This window comes from Phoca vitulina, unplaced genomic scaffold, assembly GCF_004348235.1.
Source record: "Phoca vitulina isolate PV1807 unplaced genomic scaffold, GSC_HSeal_1.0 scaffold8, whole genome shotgun sequence".
Taxonomy (NCBI): Eukaryota; Metazoa; Chordata; class Mammalia; order Carnivora; family Phocidae; genus Phoca; species Phoca vitulina.
The window spans coordinates 28,355,500-28,381,575 of NW_022589711.1; positions in this window are offsets into that span (position 1 = coordinate 28,355,500).

Here is a 26,076-nt window from a genome sequence, read left to right on the forward strand (position 1 = left end):
CTATCAGAGGGAAAAATGGATTTTTTTTTTTTTAGCTCTTCATTTTGAGAACCTACCGGGATTCCTAGAGTCAAAACTCAGGAAAAGTGTGGGACTAACAGAGATAGTGGTCTCCAGGAGTTTCTCACTCTCACGCTAGTCCACACTCAGGCTCCAGCAATTCATCAAAATTGTCACAAAAGGATTTCTACCAGTTCATGGCTCTAGCAGCTTCTCCTACGGGAGGTAAGTCTTAATTGTGACAATCTTAATTTGCCCATCTCTCTTAATTTTAAGGTGGCAGTTCGCCCTGTGATCTCAATTTTCTGTTAGGGACAAGAAGAGTCCTTGATCTTCAGTTTGTTCAAATTTCAGTTTGTTCAAAAGTTATTGTAAAAATAGCAGTGGTTATTTCTAAGTACTTTACTTTCAGAGCTGAAACTGGAAGCCCATGACTATATTGTTACTAATTTTTCTCTTGACTTTAGAATTTGAATTTGTTTTTTTTTATATTTTTCATATATGCATACTTAGGAGTGAAATGTGACATTTAAAAAACTTCATAAAAGAAAATATAATTCTTATATCCTTCTTTCCATGAAAGGAGCATGTAGTCTCACACAAAGGTAACTTACCAGTTACCTTTAATCATGATTTTATACTAAAAGAATTTGAAGAAAGTTAAGAAGAAAGAAAGAAAGAAAGAAAGAAAGAAAGAAAGAAAGCAAGCAAGCAAGCAAGCCAGGAATGGAGAGAAAAGAGAAGGACAGAGAGTAGTGACTCTGACTAGATTTCTGTTATTTCTGTGCTTTTAATAGTTGTTTTTAAATAATGCATTCTGTAACTTTTAAGACATTTATTTAAAAATACCAACAAAGGAAATCATATCTCAAAGACAAAACATGGGTTCTATGGTCCTTATCATAGGGCAGAAATTCAGGGAGTTTATGGTTGTAGATGGGAAAATAATAGATTTCTATTTTCATTTAATTCAAACAAAAATTCAGGGCCACCCTCAGTCATAGGGTGTCATTTTCCTGTATTGAGTGTTCTGCCATTCTAGATGACCAAGGAAACAGAGACCACAAGTTGTTTTACATAGACACCCCACACAGCCATTTCTTCTATGGGGTCATGACAACTCCATAAACTTAGTCTAGGAAGGATATCCAGGTCTCTTCTGCCCTCGGATCCTCCAACTTTGCTGCATATTTGGAATTTTAAATAAATCTTCTACCTCTAGCTCAAAGACAGGGCAAAAGCAGAATTCAGAACATTCTCTTCAAAACCCAAGGAATCTATGTTTTTCTCACTTGTCTATGATTCTTATTCTCTCCCATGAACAAGAAGTTTTGGTCATCTGTTTAGTGATGTTTGCTGGAGGTACTTTAATTTCAGTAAGTTCAAGACTTTCAAAACATCAGATGTTAGAAGGTCCCTTTTCCTTTCCTCCCTTCCCCTGATGCTTGCTGTGTTTATCTGTTCTCTGAGGCAAAGAATACTGAATGTTTAGTTGATCGAATATGGAAAAAGGCATTTGTAACATATTTTTCAGTAATTCTTTTGATTAATATTTCAAAATATTATCATGTTTTACTCTTTTTTTTTTTCATTTTTCTAATTACAAGAAATAATGTGCCTTTTTTGGTGTCTCAGTATCTGGGGATTTGCTGGTCCCAGAGATTGCCCCTGCCAGGGCTAATCAATTCCTAGTGATAGTAAAGGGCTCACCTACAAGTACTCCTTTCATATGCAAACTAATCCAAAGCCCATACTCCCACAATTACCTCTTTTATCTAACTCTTTCCATTATTCATCTACCCTCATCACCCTTGGGGCAGGACAGGAAAACTAGGGATGGCCCCTACGTCCAGAGCCTGCCAAAATTATACAAACCAGCCAATCACCCTTTCTTGCTTTCCCATGGAAACTATAATAAAGTCTCTTGCCCATGTTCTCCCCTCACTCATTCTGCTTCCTGACAGAACCTGATGCTTGCTTTCCCATGTGGCCTTGCACTGTGATATATGTCCTCATCTCTTGGGGACTATAACCAACCATCCTTTCAAATAGCAGCTGTTTCCTGATCTGTTGGCCTTAACCATAACTGAGTAATGATAAAACCTACATTTAAAAACATAAGTAAGGAAAATTATGTATCCATCAAATACTGCATCTATTAATTTTATTAGGCCATGCTAATGGAAAATCTAAATGCTTTGTAAAAGTATATATTTCGAAGATGTTTGATATCAATTGTCTAACAACCCTGAAAAAGTGAAACAATTTGCACTCTTTCCCATGCTTCTTGAGTATTTATTTTCTCACATCCTTTGCAGTGTCTTGTAAAATAATTCATTATAAAATGTGCAAGTATGGGGCGCCTCGGTGGCTCAGTTGGTTAAGCGACTGCCTTCGGCTCAGGTCATGATCCTGGAGTCCCTGGATCGAGTCCCGCATCGGGAGCAGGGAGCCTGCTTCTCCCTCTGACCTTCCCTCCTCTCATGTGCTCTCTCTCTCTCATGCTCTCTGTCTCAAATAAATAGATAAAATCTTTAAAAAAAAAAATAAAATAAAAAAATAATAAAATGTGCAAGTATGTTAATATCAAAGAATTTTTCCTGTCAATGTGCATTTCTGACTCCTCGTGGTGTTAAGTATTTATCATTTATTTACCAGCATTTAAAAATATCTCTCTTTAAAACTGCATGTTTTTTCAGGAATTTATTTATTTATTACTATTTCAGAGTAAAATACAGTAAACGTAATTCTATTAACTAACAAATAAATTTTCCCAGATAAACACCACTCTTCTTTCAATAATAGTTATGGGGTTTATTGTGGTAACTATGGTTTTATTTCATTTTGTTTTGCTTTAAAGATTTTTATTTATTTATTTATTTGAGAGAGGGAGAGAGAGAGAGAGATGGAGAGAGAGAAAGAGGAGAGGGAGAGGGAGAGAAATCTTCAAGCAGACTCCTGCTAAGCATGGAGCCCAAGGTGATGCTCTATCCCAGGACTCTGAGATTGTTACCTGAGCCAAAATCAAGAGTCAGATGCTTAACTGACTGAACCACCCAGGTACCCCAGTAGCTATATTTTTAAATTTTATTCTCACAAATCTATTATCTCTTTTCTTTGTTTTTGACATTTGATGTTGTGATTGCAGAGTTCTTCAACATTAAAAGCTTATATGAATTGTTACCTAATTTTCTATAATATTATTTTATTTTTTACATGTAAATATTTAATCCCCTAAGAACTAGTGTTCTTGAGTGTTGTGCTATATGAAGCAAAGTTTTGGCCCCCAATGTTCATCCACTTGTCTATAAGAAACAAACTAAAATAGAAGAAACTAACTAATAGGGGCACCTGGGTGGCTCAAATGGTTAAACGTCTGCCTTCAGCTCAGGTTGTGATCCCAAGGTCCTGGGATGGAGCCCCACATTGGGCTCTCAGCTCAACAGGGAGTCTACTTCTCCCTCTGCCTCTGTCCCCTGCTCATGCTCTCTTTGTCTGTCTGTCTGTTTGTCTCTCTCAAATGAATAAATAAAATCTTTAAAAAAAAAAAGAAACTAATAAATCCTGCTTTCCACCAAAACACATAGAGTATTATCCCATTTCTGTTTTCCTGTAGCAAGACTGTTAACTGTTCTTAAGCCTGTTTTCCATGCTGAGTACATATGAACATGACTTCCCAAGACTCACTAGATATTAGGCCACATTATGACTGGGAAATAACCAGTGACACAGAAGATACAGCATGTGTTTCTTCTAGACCAGGCTTGTAAACAGCTGGCAATGTAATCCTTAAAGTTTTCTCCATCTGGTGGTTGAATGTAGAGGATACCATGGTATCCTGGAGGAAAGTGGTACCTGGATATATTAGAGGCAGGCAGTTAGGTTCTAACAGGATGACAGGATGCTTGGAGGCCAGCAAAGAGAGAGTCATGGGCAGCTATTGGGAAAGTCAGAGGCTTGTCCTGGCAGCATCGCAAAACAAAGCCACAAGAAGCCAGATCAAACAACACAGGCTCAAGATGGTTGACAAAATAGACTGGAAACTCTGGCCAAATAAGGGAGAAAATGTGGGAAACCCTGCTTCCCAAAAAGTCCCTACCTCAAGTAATAAATATTCCTCCCCCTTGTTAACAACTGTCAATAATAGATAAGAGCTTGAACTGCTAGGTCGGGGGAGAGGGGTGGCAGCTTTCACTCTTTCTTGAGCTTACCTGCTCTCACATTCCCAGAGTATACTTTCACTTTAATAAACTTTCTCACTCGGGCTCTTCATCAGCTGTGTTGTGTCTGTCCTTGAATTCTTTCTCATGAAGAGGCCAAGACCCTTCCGCAATATCTTTGGGATGTGTTGGGTCAAGGCCTCAGGGCCCAGGGTCTCCCCAGTTCACCCAGCAAATGAAGGATCCCATTGATTTAGCATAATTGTTTTTCTCTGAATTTTTAAACATTATTTAAATCCTGCTTTCAGGGTGCCTGGGTGGCTCAGTCGGTTAAGTGCCTGATTTTGGCTGGGATCATGATCCCAGGGTCCTGGGATTGAGCCCTGCAATGGGCTCACTGTTCAGCAGGGAGCCTGCTTCTCCCTCTCCCTCTCTCTCGCTGTATGTACTCTCTCTCTCTCAAATAAATAAAAACTTTTTAAAAATTAAAAAAAAAAAACCTGCTTTCTTCATAGCTGACAATTATAATTTGTGTGGAATAAGACTCAATGTTTTATGCTTTTCAATAATTTTATCCAGTACATGGTGACCTCTTTGTTATTTCAGATTAAAGGCTTTCCTCAGTTTTGACATTTCCCCCTTTTTTGCACATTCTTATGTTCAACTAATTGTAATATTTTGTTCAGACATAACAATTAGCCAAAAATACTGCTCTTCAGAACTTGTTCTCTATGGGATTTGGGGTCAAGATGACCTGATTTTAAGTCAGCCATTTAATAACTCCATTGCTTTGGGCAAATCAGTTAATGTCTCTCAACATCAGTGTCTATATCTACAATCTTCATTTTATCAAGTTGTGGTGAAAGAAATGTATAGTTAATTTTAGTTTAAATATATGTGAAAATTTATTATAGTACTTAGGATTTTTTTAAGCTTCCTATACATCTCAAGCTCCTTCCTCCAGAATGGTGCCCATATTGTCCCATTGTCCCTCACTTTTTTTTTTTTTTGTGCAGATAATGTTAGTTCATTTTTAAGTCTCATGTATATGCCTTCTTTACAGAGAAGCATTTACTAACCATTCAATCTAATGGGAGTCACCTCCTGTTGACATATGCTTACTCTTTTAATTTCTTACTTGATAACACTAATAATTTGGATTTTTTTCTCCCAAGAATGAAAGCATTGTGAGGACAGGAATTTTTCCCTTCTTTCTCTCTCCATTTTTTCCTCCCCCACCCCCACCAACTATCCATATCCCTATTAGGTAATAAAATGCTAAAAATAGGTGTTCAAGAAATATGTGAATTATTTTATCAGTATATTTTCCCCTTTACTTCAAAAGTTCTTTCTTTTTGTCCTTCACACTACTTGTTCATTTTGCTTCACAATAGATTTGGTTTTTTTGTCAATTTCTAAAACTTTCACTCCTCTAACAATCTAATTTTTTTTGTATTATTTTCCTAACTCTGCCAATCTTCTAATTTCTGTCTCTGACTTTCTTATCTCCTCTTTCATCTCTTTCATTTCCTTAAGAGGACTAAAATGATGTCAAAAATATATCTTTTTTCTGAGAATATAATCATTTCTCATTATTGCTCTTCTTCATGTTTTGCATATAATTTTTTACCTTTATTTATTCAACTTTGTCATGGGTTCCATATTGTCTTTCATTGTTTTTTACTCACTTTTAAATGAGATCAAGTATCCTCAGGCCTGACCAAATGTCATGAATGAACTCCTTCAGTGTCTGTCCTTTCACTGTTTATCTTAATGTTCTTAGAGTCCTCCTATGATCTTAAGGTGATATATATATATATATATACACATATATATACATATATATATATATCATGTATAGATTTTAAATGTTATGTCTGTCTATCTATCTATCATCTATCAATTTATCTATCATCTACCTTTTGTTTATACTTTCAGATACTGTAGGACTCTGGGAAATAAACTGGTGCCAAACATTTTCATTAGGGGGCCCTCTTTTTGCCTGATTTTTCTTTCTCATTGCCCCAGGAATGATCTTTCCAAATATAGTATAACACAGATTAAATTTTTACATTCTATCCACTAATGTGGAAAAATAAGCAATTTTTTTTTTTTTCTAACAGCCATCTTGGCAAGCTCAGAAGCTTCTATTTCTGCTGATGGTAGTATAAAACAAAGCCAGAAGTTAACAACAAACACTAAAACCTTTCAGTTGAAAAAGACATCTGAATTGTTTTCAGGTTTGAGGCAGTTTCACAGGATCTGAGGCTCTTTTTTCAAGTGCTCTCTCTTTATATATACCATACAACCTCCTCTGATCTAGTCTCCCTTTTGTCCACACATACTCTCTATTTTAGAAGTTTGCCTGTATGGATTACCAGAAAGGAATCATAGCCTTCTGTTTCTATTTGAGTTGCTACTAGAAGCCTAGAAAGAGTTAAGACAGAAAGAAGAGTGAAATTGAGGATATTTATTCCTCTGGCCCCTCCCTGCTAGATCACCTTGGCCCATTACATCTCCAACAGTGGCCCTCTACAACAGATCATCTTCTAGATTGTGGTAACAGCTCCATTCTCATGTTCATTCAGGTCTGAGGGGTAATGAAGATATTGCCAGCTCTAAAATTCTGCACTATTCCCTCTGCTTTTCCTACATCCAGCCAATATCTTGGCACATAGCTCTATTTATTTTTTTACTTATTGATGCATATATGTATGTATTTACTTATATTGAGGTATAATTGTTTTTTGTTTTTTTAAGATTTTATTTATTTATTTGACAAAAAGAAACACAGCGAGAGAGGGAACACAAGCAGGGGGAGTGGGAGAGGGGGAAGAAGGCTTCCTGCTGAGCAGGGAGCCCAATGTGGGGCTTAATCCCAGGACCCTGTGACCATGACCTGAGCCAAAGGCTTTTGCTTAATGACTGAGCCACCCAGGGGCCCCTATTGAGGTATAATTGACATATAACTTTATATTAGTTTCAGGTGCACCACATAATTATTCAATATTTATATTACATAGTTCTTTTTAAATAGTCCTTTAATTACCCAATTTGAAAGTGTAATCTTTAGGAGCACCTGGGTGGCTCAGTCGTTAAGCGTCTGCCTTCGGCTCAGGTCATGATCCCTGGGTCCTGGGATTGAGTCCCTCATCGGGCTCCCTGCTCCACAGGAAGCCTGCTTCTCCCCCTCCCACTCCCCCTGCTTGTGTTCCTGCTCTCGCTGTCTCTCTGTCAAGTAAATAAATAAAATCTTAAAAAAAAAAAAAAAGTGTAATCTTTATCTGCTGAGTCCCTGTTACAGGTAAATTATTTTTTCTCCAAAACCAAGTCTCAGAATGGGGTAATTATCAAGTATTCTTATGGTGAAGTAGAAAAGATGCCACCACTATCGTGCTGACTTCTGAATTTTTACTGCCTTAGTGGAATGATTGTTTGATGCATCTGGTAACTGCTTATGTTGCTATAATCTGTGACTCAGCTCTTTAACTGATAAAACTTGGGATCTGGTCTGTAACCAGAGTGGACAGTACCGGTTGCACCAACCCAGATCTAACCCTCCATTTTTTAAAAAAATATAATTTATTTTTTACAGCAGTTTTAGTTTCACAACAAAATTGAGAGGAAAAGTACAGAGATTTCCTATATACCCTCTGCCTTCTCACATGCATGACCTCCCATGTGATCAACATCCCCCACCAGACTGGTACATTTATAATAATTGATGAACCTACACTGACACATCTTCATTACCCAAAGTCCATAGTTTAAATCAGGGTTCACTCTTGGTATTGTACATTCTAAGGTGTTGAGGGTTTAATTAAGCTACTCCATAACACTGCTGCTTTGGCATCCATTTTTGTGTGGCCAAGGGTCCTGTAGGGGCCTGTAGGGGCCTTGAACTGCCACTAGACCCTCTGGTGAGCACATGCCCTAGATAATTGCCTTAGAGTCACAAGTTCTGATATGACTCTCAAACTGCCCTTGTGATAAGCACTTTCCCTTGCCTCCTAGGGCCTTCCTTAGATAAGATCCCTGCAAAGCTTCCCAAAAGCTGGCTCTTTTTAAATTTGAACTGACCAGTCCGGCCTCAGCCCATGAACCCCAAAGCAACTTAACCACAGACCTTAATAAAAGCATGTATCCAAGATCCTGTCCCAGTCTCTCTTCTTGCACCCCGCCTTGACCTCATGTGACCCTTCAAGGTGTGCTGTGTACCTCCTCCAGTACCTGTGAGTAACAAAATACTCTTTTTCACTTCCCCTCATGGTCTTTTGTTGAACACTGGCTCACCATCCAGTCTCTGGGCTCTACTTAACAAATGTTAATTTAACAAAGTCACAACGTAAGGATTTGGACAAATATATAATGGCATGTATCAACCATTATAATATCGTGCAGAGTAGTTTCACTGCCTTAAAAATCCCCTGTGCTGCTTCTGATCATCCCTCTATCCCTCTTAGCCTTGACAACCACAGATCATTTTACTGTTTTCCAGGATTTCTTGTAGCTCTTTCAAATTGGCACCTTTCACTTAGAGGAAACTTAAATGCATATTACTAGGTCTTGTCATAACCTGATAGCACATTTCTTTTTAGTTCTGAAAAACATTCCACTGTCTGGATAGACCAGTTTATTTATCCATTCCCCTAGTGAAGGACTTCTTGGTTGCTTCCAACTTTTGCAATTACAACTAAAGCTTCTATAAACATCTGTGTATAGGTTTTGGTGTGGGAATGAGTTTTTTTACCCCTTTGGGAAGGCAAAATGCCAAGGAACATGATTGCTGGATCATATGGTAAGAGTATGTTTAGTTTTGTAAGAAACCACCAAACTGTACTTCAAAGTGGTTGTACCATCTTGCATTCCCACAAGCAGTTAAAGTTTCTGTTGTTCTACCATTCTCACCAGCATTTAGTGTTGTCAGTGTTCTGGATTATGGTCATTCTAATAGTTGTATAGTAGTATCTGATTGTTGTTTTAATTTGCATTTCCCTAATGACATATGATATGGAGCATTTTTAAAATATATTTTGTTTTGTTTTGTTTGCCATCTGTACCTCTTCTGTGGCTAGATATTTGTTAACGTCTTCAGCCGTTTTTTTTTTTGGCCATTTTTTAATTGGGTTGTTTTCTTATAAGAGTATATTATATATTATAGAGTAATTTCAGTATTTTGTATATTATAAGTAACAGTGCTTTATCAGTTGTCACTTTTGAAAATATGTTCGCCTAGTATGTGGCTTGCCTTTTCATTCTATTGACAGTGTCTCTTGAAAAGCAGAAATTTTTAATTTTAATCAAGTCCAGCTTTGCAATTATTTCTTACATGGATAGTACCTTTAAGAGTAATTCTAAAAAGCCATTACACCCAAAGTCATCTAGCTATTTTCCTAAATTATCTTCTGTGTTTTATACCTTTGAATTTACATGTTCTATCATCTATTTTGAGTTAATTTGTGAAAGCTGTAAGGTCTGTGGTTAGATTCATTTTTTTGCATATGGATATCCTTTCTCCATTGTATTGCTTTACCCTTTTGTCCAAGAGCAGTTGAATATATTTATGTGGGTCTATTTCTGGGCTCTCTATTTAATTCTGTTAATTTGTCTATTCTTTCACCAATATCACACTGTCTTGATTACTGTAATTATATAGTAAATCCTGAAGTTCATCGTCTAACTTTTTTCTTCTTCAGTATTGTGTTGGCTATACTAAGGCTTTTGCCTCTCCATATAAACTTTAGAATTAGTTTGTCAATATTACTTGCCTGAATTTTGTTTGCGATTATCTTGAATCTATAGTACAAATAGATAAATCCCAATTGGTTATGGCCCAGAATTATTTTTATACATTGTGGGATTTGATTTGCTAATATTTTGTTGAAGATTTTTGCATCTATATTCATGGGAGATATAGGTCTATATTTTCTTTTCTTGTAATGTTTGACTAGTTTGGTATTAGAGTAGTGCTGGCCTCATAGAATGAGTTAGGAAGTATTCCCTCTGCTCCTTTCCTCTGAAGGAGATGGTAGATAATTGATATAATTTATTATTTTTTTAAAGATTTATTTATTTCTTACAGACAGAGAGAGAACCCATGTGCTGGGGGGAGAGGAAAAGGGGGAGAGAGTCTCAAGCAGACTCCACACTGAGTGCAGAGCTCTACGCAGGGCTCGATCTCATGACCCCGAGATCACTACTGAGCCAAGCCAAGAGTCCCACACTTAACCAGCTGTGCCACCCAGGTGCCCCAATATAATTTATTTCTTAATTGTTTTGTGGAATTCTCTAGTGAACCTATCTGGACCTGGGCTTTCTGTTTTGGAAGGTTATTATTTATTCAATTTCTTTAGTACATACAGGTCTATTCAGATTGTCTACTCTTTTTTGTGTGAGTTTTGGCAAATTGTGTCTTTCAACGAATTGGTCCATTCCATCTAGGTTATCAAATATGTGGGGAAAAGTGTTGTTTAAAAATGTCCTTTTTTATCCATTTAATATCCATGGGAACTGTAATTATAGCTCCTCTCTCATTTTTGAAATTAGTAATTTGAGTTTTCTTCCTTATTAGTCTGTCTATAGGATCATTGATTTTATTGATCTCTTCAAAGAACCAGCTTTTGATTTCATTTATGTTCTCTATTCATTTTCTGTTTTCAATTTCATCAATTTCTGCTGTAATTTTTATCATTTCTTTTCTTCTGCTTCCTTCAAATTTAATTTGTTCTTATTTCTCCAGTTGCCTAAGGGAGATGCTTAGATCATTTATTTTTAGATCTTTCTTCCCTCCAAATATATTTATTTAATGCTATGAATCTCCCTCTAAGCACTATTTTTGCTGCATCCCACAAATTTTGATAAATTATGTTTTCCTTTCCATTTAGTTCAAAATATTTTAAATTTTTCTACAGATTTCTGTTTTGACTCATGTTATTTAGAAATATGTGGCTTAATCTCCAAATATTTTGGGTTTTCCATCTATCTTTCTGTTATTAATTTCTAGTTGCATTCTATTGTGCTTGGAGAATGGACATTGTACATTTCTATTCTTTTAAATTTGTTAATGCATTTTTTTATGGCTCAGAATGGGTTCTATCGTGGTGAATGTTACATGTGAGCCTGCAAAGAATATGTATTCTGTTGTTGTTGGATAAAGTAGTCTATAGATGTCCATATGTCCAGTTGATTGATGATACTATTGAGCTCAACTATGTCCTCACTGATTTTCTGCCTGCTGGATCCTCCATTTCTCATATAGGAGTGTTGTAGTCTCCAAATATTCATCTATTTCTATCAGTCTTTGCCTCAATCATTTTGACATGTTAAGTACTATTATATCTTCTTGGAGAATTGACCCTTTTATCATTATGTAATATCCCTCTCTCTTTATCCCTTATAATATTCCTTTCTCCATCTGAATTTAATATAGTTACCCTTTTTTATTATTATTAGGATGGTGTGTTTTCTCCATCCATTTACTTTAATCTATATATGTTTTTACATTTAAAGTGGATTTCTCATAGACAATGTATAGCCTTATTTTTTATTCACTCTGACTATTTCTTTTAATCGATGCATTTACACTAGTAACATTCTAAATGATTATTGATAAAGTTGGATTAATATTTACCATATTTGTTACTATTTTTATTCGTTGCCTTTGTTCTTTCTTTCTATTTTGTCTTCCACTTTTCCCCTGCCTTTTGCAATCTTAATTGAGCATTTTATATAAATCCATTCTCTCTCCCTTCTTGCATATCAGGTATATTTCCTTTTTTAAAAAAACTTTTTTTTTTTTTTTTAGTGATTTCCCTAGAATTTGCAAAATACATTTACAACTAATCCAAATCTATTTTTAAATAACACGATATTGCTTCCCTGGAAGTGAGAGTACCTTATGAAAAAATAATCCTAGTTTCTCTCGCCTGTCCCTTGTGTCATTATTATCATTCATTTTACTTACACATAAGCATACAAAGCATATATACATACATAGGTATACAACGTTGAATAAGTTGTTGCTATTATTATTTTGAACAGTTGTTAATATTAGATCAATTAAGAAAAAGAAATATTTTTTATTTTCCCTTCACTTATCACTTAACTGATGCTCTTTCTTTCTTTACATAGATCTCAGTTTCTAATCAATGTCATTTTACTTTTTTCTAAATAACTTCTTTTAACATTTCTTGTAATGCAGACCTACTACTAAATTTTTTCTCAATCTTTGAAAAGAAACCTTTTTTCTTTTCTTTCATTTTTTTACAGGATAATTTCACCAAATACAGGATACAGGATTCTTGTTTTGGGCGGGGGTGGGGGGGCGGGGTGCACGCACGCGCGCTCGCGCTTCTCTCAACTCTAAAATTTCACTTGCTTTCTTCTTGCTTGTATGGTTTCTGAACAGAAGTTGGATATAATTCTTATATTTGCTCAACTATAGATGAAATGTGTTTCCCCCTCTGTCTTCTTTAAAGATTTTTTCTTTATTTTTGGCTTTCTGTAGTTTCAAGTTATGGCCAGGTGTAGATTTTTGGCATTTATCCAGCTTGATGTCCTCTGAGCTTTCTCAATCTGTGGTGTGATACCTGAGGTTAGTTTGGGGAAATTCTCAGTTGTTGTTTCAAATATTTTTCTTTTCCTTTTTGTTTATTTTCCTTCTGGTATTCCCATTACATGTACATTACACATTTTGTAGCTGTCCCACAGTTCTTGAACATTCCGTTATTTCCTTTTTAGTATTTTTTTCTCTTTGCTTTTCAGTTTTGGAAGGTTTTGTTAATATATCTTCATGTTCAGAGATTCTTTTCTCAGCTATATCCAATCTACTAATAAGCCCATCTAAGGCATTCTTCAGATCTGCTACAGTGTTTTTTATCTCTAGTACTTCTTTTTGGTTCTTAGGATTTCCATGTCTCAGTTCACATTTCCCACCTGTTCTTTCATAATGTGTATTTTATCCATTGGAACTCTCAGCATAGTAATCATTGTTTTTGTTTTTTTAATTCCCAATTTAATAAGTCTAACATCCCTGCCATGTCTGAGACTTGTTCTTACGCTCAACTGGTGTCTTCAAACTGTTTTTTATCCTTTAGTATCCTCCGTAATTTTTTCTTGATCACTAAACATGACATGCTGGTTAAAAGGAACTGCTATAAATAGGCCTTTATTAATGTGGTGGTGAGGTGTAGTGGGAAGAAAAGTGTTCTATAGTCCATTGATTAGGTCTCAGTCTGTTATTAAGCCTGTACCATTGGACTATGAACTTTACAAGTGCTTCTCTCTCCTGTCCGTAGGTGGGGCAGAAAGTCTAGACTTGGCTGGAGTTAGGTATATCTTTCATCCCAAATGGAAGGTTAATGCTGGCTGGAGTTGATTATTTCCCTTCTTCCAAGTCAGTTGGGCTCTGATAAAACCACAGCAGGTTAGGCTCTGGTTGAATAGTTTCTCCTGAAGGCAGACTCTGTTAAGAATAGGAAGCTCTGGCATTTTTCAAAATTGTTCCTTTTTTTCTCTCCCTGCTGGAAGCATGAGGAGATTTTTCTCCAGTGTTCACTGTGAAACTAGTAGAACTCCAGGATGCAAATCACAAAAGTATTAGAACCATCAGATGACCTGGTTCCCTTGGAGTACTTACTCCTCGCTGAGCCAATGGCAATTTGTCAACTACATTTCAAGTTTTCCTACCCTGGCACTGGTGCCCATGGAAGTTTTCCCTCAGCTCAGCCAAGCTGTAATTCTTTGTATATGCCTGTCTGTCTCTCCAACTTGGGAAGAGCAGTTTGCCCTGTGACTTCACTTCTCTTATTTAGTCCGATAGGAAGAATTGTTGTTTTTCAGTCTATTCAGTTTTTACTTCTTGGTAGGATGTAAGAGTGACCTCCTAGCTTCTGACATGCTGGTACCGGCTCTTGTGTGCTATGGAGTTTGGCTTTTTCAGCAAGGCACACAACTCTGGGTCGCAGCCATCCTCTATCCAGTCCATGGCTAATTATGGTCATTTCATAATTTGCTATAGAATAGCTCATCTTTAGCCAGAATGGCTCTTTCCAGGCCTGCTATCTCTTCAATGACTTTTCTAATCCACCCGAGGGTAGTGTACAGAACACTAAGAGTCAGCCTAATTTTCAGAGGAGCTAAGAAATCCATACTTGATAGAGATCTTTGGCTTAGAGATACTTGACTAAATATTTATCCCCAATCATTTCTAAACCACCGAGTGAGAGACACAATCTTACTCTAGTCCCATGATGACTGCAAGGATTTTTCTAATGGGCTTTCAGTATTCCTGGGCTTCATTAGCTGCATCTATACTTCACAGAAGGGTGTTTGAACTGCCTCCACTCCAACCCATTTCTGAGATTATAATGATGAAAAGTATACATGAAACTAATATTTTATGGGAGAAGAAATTTAAAATGTCATTGGCTTCATGTATGATTTTTTAAAAGATATATATTACACTAGTTTCTATTTGACTTGAGCTCTGCTCTAGTTAACCATCATGTCCATGTATAGTCAATTTTCTTTGTTATTTTATTAGCCAATTTGGAGGGGATTAAAATTTTCTCATTTAGTTGAGATTTTATCCTTGATTTAAGAGCTTTCCTACAGAGAGTTCTTTGTGCTATGATAAGAAGAAATTTTTTCAAGGGCAATACCTGTTGCTTGCATGCACTGTTGTTATGGGTGCACATATTTTTGTTCCTCTATGTTGCTAAAATGTGTTTTTTTTTTTTTTTTAAAGAGGGATTGAGAGAGGTTGAGCCCCCCCTTGCTGGGCTCTGTGCTCAGCTTGGAGTCTGCTTGAGATTCTCTTTCTCCCTCTCCCTGTGCCCCTTCCTCCACTCTCTCTCTCTAAAATAAATAAAAATAAATAAATAAATAAATAAATCTTTTTTAAAAAGGGTATGATTTAATAATGTCTAATATTTGAAGGGCATCTATTGACATATTTGGCAATCTGCCATATAAGGAGGTACAACATGTGCATGATTTTCCCCCATGCAATCCCATACAAAAACTCAAAAGTTGATTTCACAAACCATATGAAATGATTTAGCTCCTTTGAAGTAACTGTATTTTTTAAATTTTGTTATTAAATTCTAAAAAAGTTTATCTCTTTTTAAAGCTGTGATCACGGGCTTTGGACAACTATTCTCCAGAAGAGCTTTCTAAAATTTTATTACTAATAATCTTGTAAGTAAGAATTAACCAAATGTTTTATTTAATTCAATTCCTCAACTTTCTCCCTTCATCAGCCTCCTCTCTTCACTGATTTTAATCACTAGGCTCATAGTGAGATGAAATAATAAAGAAATATTATTCTTCCATGTGCACTACCTAGAACACTACTTCATTTACCTTTAGAACTCACACTGTTTTCTTCATGAATTTAATGTATCTTATATACATTTCTGGCAGGTGTTGAAAAATCCTACTCCCTGCTTATAGAAAATCGTGTTTCACAGCTAGAAATAGGATGGAAATGGAGGGTTATATTTCACTGGAACAAATACATGTTTAAGCTAGTAATTACCATTTATAGTGCTGTCCTTAAAATGTCTAACAACCCCTAGGCTTCCCTGCACCATTTATGCTAATTCTCAGACAAGAATTTCCAAATGATAATAAACCTTATAAATCTTTCAAAGTGATCACAAAGATACTCTTCATGAAACTATAAAAAACATTAAATTGTCAATGATAATACTTTGTACATGGACATATCTTAAACCCATGGATCTATATCCTTTAGCAACAGGAACTCAATATGCTACATAAGTAGCAAGCACTGTGTAATTATCCCCATTATCAAAAGGGACAGACAAAGTGCCAGAAAAATTAAGCAGCCTCCAAGAGGCCATACAAAGAGAACTCATATATTTCCCAAAGAATTGTCTGTTTGTTGTGAAAAAGAAAGCGATGAAAGAAATTAGTAATTATTGAGTGCTTACCAGGTGCATGCAGTGACACCTGGTTATCTTTGGCATCTTGTTTTTATTTTCAATACCAGTCATATTTCATTATATCGTAATGTCATGAGTACATTTTATTACCTTCAAACCTCAACTTTAGTGCATATCCTATGATAAGAAATTTTATATTCCACTAAACCTTATAGTACCAAAAAAATTTTCCCATTCCTCCCTTCTCCTGAATTATACTTTCTTGGTGATTGATAAAGATGAAATTCTCATAATGACTTATTTGTTCAATAATGCCTAGAACACTGTCATATGACAAGGATGGCTCATAGTTACCTAGCTCTTCATATTTATGGGCCTTAGTTCCCTTATCTGTAAGTTGAAGATATTTGGTTAGTGCATTCCCAAGACCCATTCCACTGTAATATTTAACAATTTATAACTGTGTTGTTCCAGTCATTATCCCCCTTCTATATGGCAGCTTCCCAGTCAAAAAAGGAAAAGCAATATTACTCTGTCTTGCGCACTTTAATTCCTCCTTCACCCCTTTCATAAAGAACCAAATTTCTACTCAAATGATAAGACTAGTTTTATGTAATAGTATGTTGAATCAAAAAATTCCAGTAACACAGGTTACTTCTGCAACCCATTCAAACCACTTAAACCAACAATGGGAAAAGAGTGGTTTCTAAAAGTGATACTGGGCAAGACAAAATCGTATCTCACTCACTCTACTTTGGCAAGTGAAACAGAAAAGGAGGTTTATTTTATTGAATGTCAACAGTTACAGTTTAGAATCATTATTATATAATAAGGAATATTTGATTTGGAAAGAGATGTACTAAATTCCCATGTGTACAGGAGATAGTATTTGCCCTAAAATAATCCAAATCTATGGTTTCAACAAGGTGTTACCTACCAGAATTTTACCCTGATAATAATTTCAAATTTCATTCCTAAAGCATGAAAGAAGTAATAGGATAACAGTTATTTATAGGCACCAATTCTTCTAGTGAATATATCAAATTTTTTTATTATAGTTAGTAACATATCACTTTACTTTAGAAAAGGGCATTGCTTTATCCAATTTCGCCATTCCCTTTGCACTATAACTTAAATTTCTCTTTGTAAAACCAAGATATTTTCAGAAAACATTTCAGAATAATATCATATATTCCTCCTTAGTACCTTGGGCACTTTGTAAATATGATTTCATTCTGGGCTTTTCTTTTTCCCCTTTAAATATTGATGTTTAATTTATCAATAAGTAAGTAAGCAAAAACCTTTTCCAAACTTTTGGCTAGAATATCTGGCTTCAGGGAATGGTTTTCTATTTTACTGATATTCAAACAATTTACTTTGTGCTAACGCTGCAAAATAGTTTAGCCTGTAACAATTTATAATAAAGAGTGTATGCTACCTGCTGATGAATTTGTCAATGACAAAATTATATGATGTGCCTTCTAAAAATAACATGTCTATTGTTCAGTACAGGTTAACTCATTCAATAAATAAAAAAGGAAACAAAATAAATTGTACATATATTCCTGTTTCACAGAGGTTGTTATATAAATGGACCAAAGAGGGTCTCTGTGTATTGGCCTAAATGGATGCATGTTGCTTATGTATGCAGCCAGGACTGTTAGGCCAAAGCTCACTGGTGCCAAAATCAAATTATTACATATCAAATCATTTTAAATTTAGTCTAAATAAATATATTTTTAGCTATTTAGAGTCTATCTACTTTGTATACCCCTCAAAACTGTGCTTAATATCTGATAATCATAGATAAGGCAAACCCTTTGGTTATGAAAAACCCCAAACTACAGATGCCCTCTAGAACAATGACCTGGAAACTCTCCAACTTTCTGCTGAGAGACATTGAGACACATTTGCCCCCTCTCTGATTTTCCCTTTTCTGGGGCGGTCTACTTTCTTCCCCACATCCCTTCCAAGTGGTTCCTCTTGCCACTGTCTCTGGAAAGCCTTTTCCTAGGAGAAACTTCACCTCTCATACAGTGCTGTCCAAGCACTGACCAATGAATCTTGCTGTGTATTACTGTCTCTCCTGGTCCTGTCTCTTCCTTGATCAATTCCAAAATCCTCAAGCTTACCACACAGCTAATACACTCATTTCAAATTACACAGTTTCTAGGTCTTGATCTAACACTCAGAAACTAAGATGAGGAAGGAAATATAATTTATTTAATTAAAGTACTATCTATGAATTCCTAAGTGGAAAACAAAAATGTAATGACAGCTATTTTAGAAATATCGCAAGGTGATAATATTTTGCACTTGTTTATTGTCTGGCAATTCATTGAACAGAACAGTCCAAGGATAAATATTTTGCAAGGGAAGCTTCTATAAATATTTAAAATTATAAAACAGAACACAAAATGGACCTCTTGTCCTCCTAAGAAAGAAAAGGAAGGAGGAGAAGAAGGAAGAGCAAAATCAAACACTACATTTACATGCCAATATGGAAGAGTAATAAAACTGAAGGAATTTAATTAAAGACAATAGTGACTTAAGTCAAGAACCTGAAAATAAAAATAAACATAGATCTTTTAATTTTCCTATAGTAATTAAAATATTTGATTTTATATTAACCTAAAAGCTTTGTAAAAAGGAGATTGCTTTAGTACTTAAAATTTCAAAACATTATTTGCATGTCCATCCAACTGATATTCTGGCCGTTCATACTTATCAGCCAATTATTTTCCTCTCAGAGAAAAAAGAAAGCTGTAGAGAGAAATGTTTAGTGATTAATGTTGCAGTTTTCAGGGACAATTATATTATACACATTTTTTTCTGAGTCCTTTTTGGGAGACAGAAATAAAAGTAAAGCAGGTGGAAATAAATATCAACTTTAAAATTGCAAAATTTGGATTAGAAGACTAGATTTTCCTGTCTGTGAACAGTGGAGTCATAAAGAGAGTTTAGAGGGTCTGCAAAAAGTATGCTTATCTCTATCCAAATTCATCCATCAGTGAAAGAATAACAGAGAGGAGCCTAGAGTCTTCCTCTCATACAAGTATTCTTATGTAAATATCAGGCAAAGGCTTAAGGTTGACTCCAATAGTTAAAATCAAGAGGTTTTAAAAAAGAAAAATGTTCACACAGCTTCATTGCCTGTAACCTATATAAACTTGAGAACATTTATTGACATGTCCATGCTTTTGTTTCCTCTTTATCTAGTATGAGGAAAAATCAAAACCTACTCCAGAAAGCACTGAGAGGGATTAGTAAGGCTTTCAGAATTGATGTAACCAAGCAACCCTATAGTCAAATTAATTTTTGTGTATCTATTTTGTTCTATTCTGGTCAAGAAAGTATGTCTTAGTCTTTCATCTGTCAGATACCAATAATATAAAAAATATTTCAATATTGTTTTAATTCTATTGTCCTTGATGATTTTGAATATTGTTTAATAAGTATATTGGACATTTACATTTATTCCTCAGTGAGTTGCTAATTATCATCCATTTCCCATTTTTATATTTAGTTGTCTTGTTTTTCTCTAAATATATATGCGTGTGTATATATATACATATATGTATATGTATATATATATATATATATAATATATATCCAATTACCATGAATTATGGTACAAACTCCTCCAGTCTAGTTCTTATCTTTAACTTTATACACACACACACACACACACACACACACACACACACACACACACACTTTACCTATTATACATATATACATATTTTTTGCCTCTGAGTATCTGGAAATTATGTAAGTGACACACATACAGGAGTGCAGGTCATTTACAAGGGCAAAAACAAACAGCACTGAATGACATTAAATGAAAATTAAAAAGTAAATCCTCCTCATCCTATTCTACCCCCACCTACTGGAGTTAGCATTCTTTACATAATTCTGTTTTTATTATTCAGTGTTACTAAGATAATTCTAAATAATTAAGTCTATATTCATTTCTTGAATACTACCATTGCATGGTCCAGTGATGAATTTCCTTAGTTATAATGCTTTCAGTTTCACGTATGTAACTCAATCTGGCTTAAAACATATGTATTATTATTTTATTTCACATAACTTCATGATTTCATAGTTTCACAGGCCTCAGGATTATTTTAGGAGCTCAGTTATATTATCAAGAACTCAGGTTTTTCTAATCTATTTAGCTAACCATTGAATTTATTTCATTTTTAGACATACCAAATTGATTACTCAGGTTGTAGGCATCAACTATCTCACATAAAATTCAGAGGAAGAAGAAAGGACATCTTGTCATATCATCTCTTTTAGGAGTGAAATTATTCTCACGAAACCCTGAACAGTTTTCCTTTTACTACTCATTGGTCAGAATTAAGTGACATGCTCATTCTTAAACTAATTACTGTGAAGAATAATTGGTTTACACTTTGACATCCACACTTTCCTGGATGTGACAGTGTAGTTAGCTTCTTCTGAGATACATGGCTTCAAGGACAATGTGAATACCTAAACAGTACTGACATTTGATTAGGAAGCGAAACAATGGCAATGGGCAGTGTTGATAATCAACATTATTACAGATTCCATTATAAAAGCAGATAATAGCATACTTATGCTTTCTCTCCTCCCTTTGATACCTTTAATTTTTTTTTTTTTTTTTTAAAGATTTTATTTATTTGACACAGAGAGAGAGACAGCTAGAGAGGGAATACAAGCAGGGGGAGCAGGAGAGGGAGAAGCAGGCTTCTGGCTGAGCAGGGGGCCCGATGCGGGGCTCGATCCCAGGACCCTGGGATCGTGACCTGAGCCGAAGGCAGACGCTTAACCGCTGAGCCACCCAGGTGCCCCTGATACCTTTAATTTTTAAAACATTCTACTCTGAAGTAAATTTAGAAAAAAAAAGATTGCAGTAATTGCACAGGGAGTTCGCATACACTCTCTACTCACTTTCCTCTAACATTAACACCTTCCATAACCACAGTACAATTATCAAAACTAAAAAGGTAACATCAGTAGGACACTGTTATCTAAACTATGCTATCTTTAATTTGGTTAATTATATTTTGTAGTTTGTCTATTTGGTTTTTCTGAAATTTTAAGTAGGATACATTGACCTTTCTTTACTGTTTCATGAACATCAATCTGTGTCTCTTGGTTCCTTACTATGTAAGAATAAAAATATAATGCCCTTATTCTAGCACCTGTTTTTCTACTTCATCAGTCTCCTTCACTACTACCTTCTATACTATTGCTTTTACATTGACATGGTTTATAATATGATGTACTCCACTTGTAATTAAGTCTTTTGTTTTTTGTTTTGTTTTGTTGGTGGTAGAAAGATGCTAATTGGGCAATTTTAATTTTAAAATTTGTAACAACTCCAACTGTAGTTTTGAATTTCTTGGCCAATATTTATTTAAGTTGTAAGTTATTTTTTGAAGAAAAAAATACATTTTCTTTGTACCAGTTAGAAAAGTTCACTCGATTAAACTTTCTAAATTCATGACAAAGAGAGTTGTTAAACAGGACCATTTGAACCAGATGTCTGTATACTTTGCTTAGTTGGTTTTTTGACACAATAATCTTCCTATCACCTCTATTTGCTAAATTTGCTGGTACTCTTTCTCATATCCCATATCTTAGAATCAGTTTTCCTCAATATCAGTTCAATTTTCTCTTGTCTTCTCTTATAAATTTCTCCTTAGGTCATTTTATCCAATCTCAAGGATTCATACATCATCTAGTTGCTGACTCCAAAATTATCTCCACCTAGACCTGTCCTCTGAGCCGCATCTTACACACATTCATTTCATCACTTTACATTTATCTTAACCCTTCCATATCCCAAACTAAACTCTTGATTGATTAAATAAAAATGGCAGTGTCCCCTTCTATCACATAGTCATCTCTATTCCAAAAGTCTTTCCTTCTGAATTACCCCACACATCCAATTAAGCACAAATCAACAAATTTTGCCAATTTTATCTCCAAGATATATACTAACTTATTCCATTTTTGTCCATCTTCCTAGGTATATGCCTAATTCAAGCCAGAATTATCTCCTCTTCTGCCCACACCCATCCCATCATAAGGTAGTGACATCCCTGTAGCCATCCTACATGAACACTTGCTTCCCCTCAATTCTTTCTCTACTCCATAATCATAGTGTTGTGCTTAAATAATAAATCAGATCCTGACTGTTGGAAGGCAATTACCCATGGGTTGCTTGCATTTCTACATGTCCTGTGGGCAGAGATACTGATCTCCCTTTGGTCTGGACTACCTTTTCAAGGATGTTTGTATAGAAAAAATAGAGGAAGTGTCTCTTACTGGAGAAAAGAGCAGGCATGTTTACTACTCAATATAATAAAAATCATGTCTTTTCCTGGAGAAAAGGGCAGGTTTTCTTATAATCCATTACAAAAGATTAATGTTCAGTAAGTGCTGGGTCCCTCTCCTGCAACACAATCCATTGTCTGTTCCAGCACCCATCTGAGCCCATCTGCACTGCTGTGATGGGAACTGGAGGCAAGGGAAACTAGCACAAATATGTTGATCCTCACAATGCTTGCTGTGCCATGAATAGTAATGTCTTTTGTCTCTAACTGGAGTCTCACGTCCTCTACCAGTAATCTACTTGACTCTGACAAGCTAACTTATAAGCTTGCAAGGGTGGGTAAAATCGCCAACTATTTACATATTTTGATACTCTCACTCTCCTGCATCCTTGTTAACCCACAGTACCAGGAAGAAAATTTGGACTCTTTTTCATGGCCTGAGATGTCCTGCACGGTCTACCAATCTCTCTCATTTGATAAAGTGCAACTTTCTAAATGTTAGCCGATATAACCTTCTTTTATTTTTTGCTTTAGGGATGCCCCCTTCCCTCCTTATCTTAACATGACCTTCTTCTTAACCTTTGAGAATCTGCCTAGTCATTTGAGGAAGTCTGTCTTAATTTACCTAGCACTCCTTCATCCTCATTCCCCCACCATTGTTCACCACCAGCAGCCTGGTTCTTTCCTTTTAGTTATTACCACCATATTATTTTATTTGACTGGTTATTTGTTTTTGTCTGCTTTTCCCACTAAGTTATATCCTTAGATCTTAGTACAGAAGTAGAATACAATAGGTTTTTACTTTGTATGCCAAATGTGATTGTGACAAATAAGATTTCTATGTCAAATTTATCTTAAATTAAAAAAAAAGAAAACCTTGATGGTCTCCAATATATCTTATACTAATTATGCTTCTAGAATAAAAAGGAGAAATGCATGCTATAAATGACATACTTTTTATCATGTAGGAAAAATATAAACTTCCAGTAATACAGTTAATAACTTTCTATTACCAACCAGAAAAGAAATGTAGTGGCCTAAAATCTACAACAGTAATCAATATTTTATCTTACCTCTATATTAACATAGTAGCTATTCTAGTGTTAAACACAAAGTGATCAATACATACTTTTAAGTTTTTATTTCATTGTGGAAAGATTAATTGACATGATTTCTACCCTCTGACTAAATCTTTAAATGTAGAATGCATTATTGTTTTTTTTTTAAAGATTTTATTTATTTATTTGACAGAGAGACAGCAAGAGAAGGAACACAAGCAGGGGGAGCGGGGGAGGGAGAAGCAGTCTTCCCACAGAGCAGGGAGCCCGATGTGGGACTCGATCCCAGGACCCTGGGATCAGGACCTGAGCCGAAGGCAGACGCTTAATGACTGAGCCACCCAAGAATGCATTATCGTTAACAATAGTTACAGTGGTGTACAGTATTCCATATCTTAGCTATTATGGATAGTGCTTCAATGAATGTGGGTGTGCTAATATTTCTTCAAGACCCTGATTTCATTTTTTTTGGTAAATTCCCAGAAGTGGGATTGTTGTACCATGTAATAGTATTATATTTAACTTTTTGAGGAACTGACATACTATTTTCCATAGCATCTATACCATTTTGCATTTTCACCAGCTACATCAAATTAAAATGCTTCTGCGCAGCAAAGGTAACAATCAGCAGAGTAAAAAAGGTATCTACAGAATAGGAGAAAATATTTGTAAACCATATATCTGATAAGGGGTTAATTTCTAAAATATATAAGAAACTCTTACAACTCAATAGCAAAATCCCTAATAACCTGATTTTAAAATCGGCTATGCACTTGAGTAGACAATTCTCCAAAGAAGACATACAAATGACCAATAGGTATATAAAAAAAATATTCAATGTTACTAATCAACAGAGAAATTCAAGTTAAAACCACAATGAAATATTTGTTTTAGGGGTGCCTGGCTGGCTCAGTCGGTAGAGCACATGACTCATAATCTTAAGAATGTCAGTTCAAGCCCCACATTGGGCATGAAGCCTACTTAAAAAAAAAAAAATTGTTTTAATTGATTGAGGGTACATGTACATAAGCACTTCACTGGAAATAAAGTGGGGAATGGACTAGCATTTTTAAAAAAATACTGAATATATTTGTAATATATATATATCTTTATATATATATATAGAATATATAAAGAAAATGATGACCTTAATGTCATTGGCTTTATTTGATTATACTTGTTTGTCTATAATATTTTATTTCAAAATGATTTAATACTTGATTTGGTGATTTTTCTAAGTTGGAACTGAAAACTCTTTTTTTTAAAAGATTTAATTTATTTAGAGAGAGAGAGGCATGAGCGAGTGCGATCATGACCTGAGCCAAAATCAAGAGTTGGCTGCTTAACTGACTGAGCCATCCAGGCTCCTGTGGAACTGAAAACTCTTAAATGACCTAAGTTAAAAGCTTTGTTTAGAGCAATAGTTGAAACTCCTGAGTTACTCACAAATACAGCATATTGTTCAGTTGATGGTGGGAGGTACATGTATCATTCTGTTATAAAGGGAGGCTCCTAAGGATGGTCATGTAAGACTGGGTGTGTGAAATGCATCCACAGAGCAGACATCTCAGACTATCTTAGTGATAATATCTCCCAAGCTGCCAATAAAAAGATACTTCTAAAGGATGAAGAACAGAAGTCACTGGCAACTGCAGAAAGGGTAACTTGATTCCTTTTGTTGGGAGAAATACTGTTTTTGGTTAAACTGATCTGATCGATGCAAAGAATTATGTGAGTTATGTGAACAGCAGTATTGCTGGAGGAGTGACAACTGCTTTAAAATATCTGTGATTTCTGTCATACCTTAAACCCAGCACTTAACTCAGTTTCCTCTGGGGTCCTTTCGCCCACAGGATGGAAAGCCTGCACTAGGAGGTTTGGGTTGAGGACTTCTCTGAGGCTGTGCTGTGAGAAGCACTGGCCCTGGAATATATATCAGAAAAAAATATCTTAATGTTATTGTGTTGTTTGTTGTTATTGTTGTTTTAACTTAAAGGGAACCAAATATCATGAATAGTTTTCTGGGCTTTATTGGGTTCTGATTTCAGTTTCTTGAGATTTCAGTGAGATTTCTGAGAAATTTCAATGGCAGAATGTAACATGGGAAAGATGTCACTCAACATGAGAAAGACATATGATTACTGAAATGATGTCTCAAATCTGAGTTCAGTCAAAAGTAGGAAGGAATATGGGGCGCCTGGGTGGCTCAGTCAGTTAAGCACCTGCCTTCAGCTCAGGTCATGATCCCAGGGTCCTGGAATCAAGCCCTGCATTGGGCTCCCTGCTCAGCAGAGAGCCCGCTTCTCCCTCTCCCTCTGCCTGCCGCTCTGCCTACTTGTGCTCTCTCTCTATCTCTCTGTCAAATAAATAAATAAAATCTCTAAAAAAAAATTAGGAAGGAATAAAATCAAAGTATATTTCTTTCTTTTCATTTCCATTAACATTTTCTTCAAGGACTCTTGAGATCTATTTGTTTCAGTTTCTCTCACCATAGGAAGGAATGCCATTGTATACTGTGTGCGTGTGTGTGCATGTGTGTGTGTACATGTGCACATGTGTATCTGCCTGTGTGAGTGAGTAGGAGAGGCCAAAGAATAGAGTGTTGATAGAATATGAG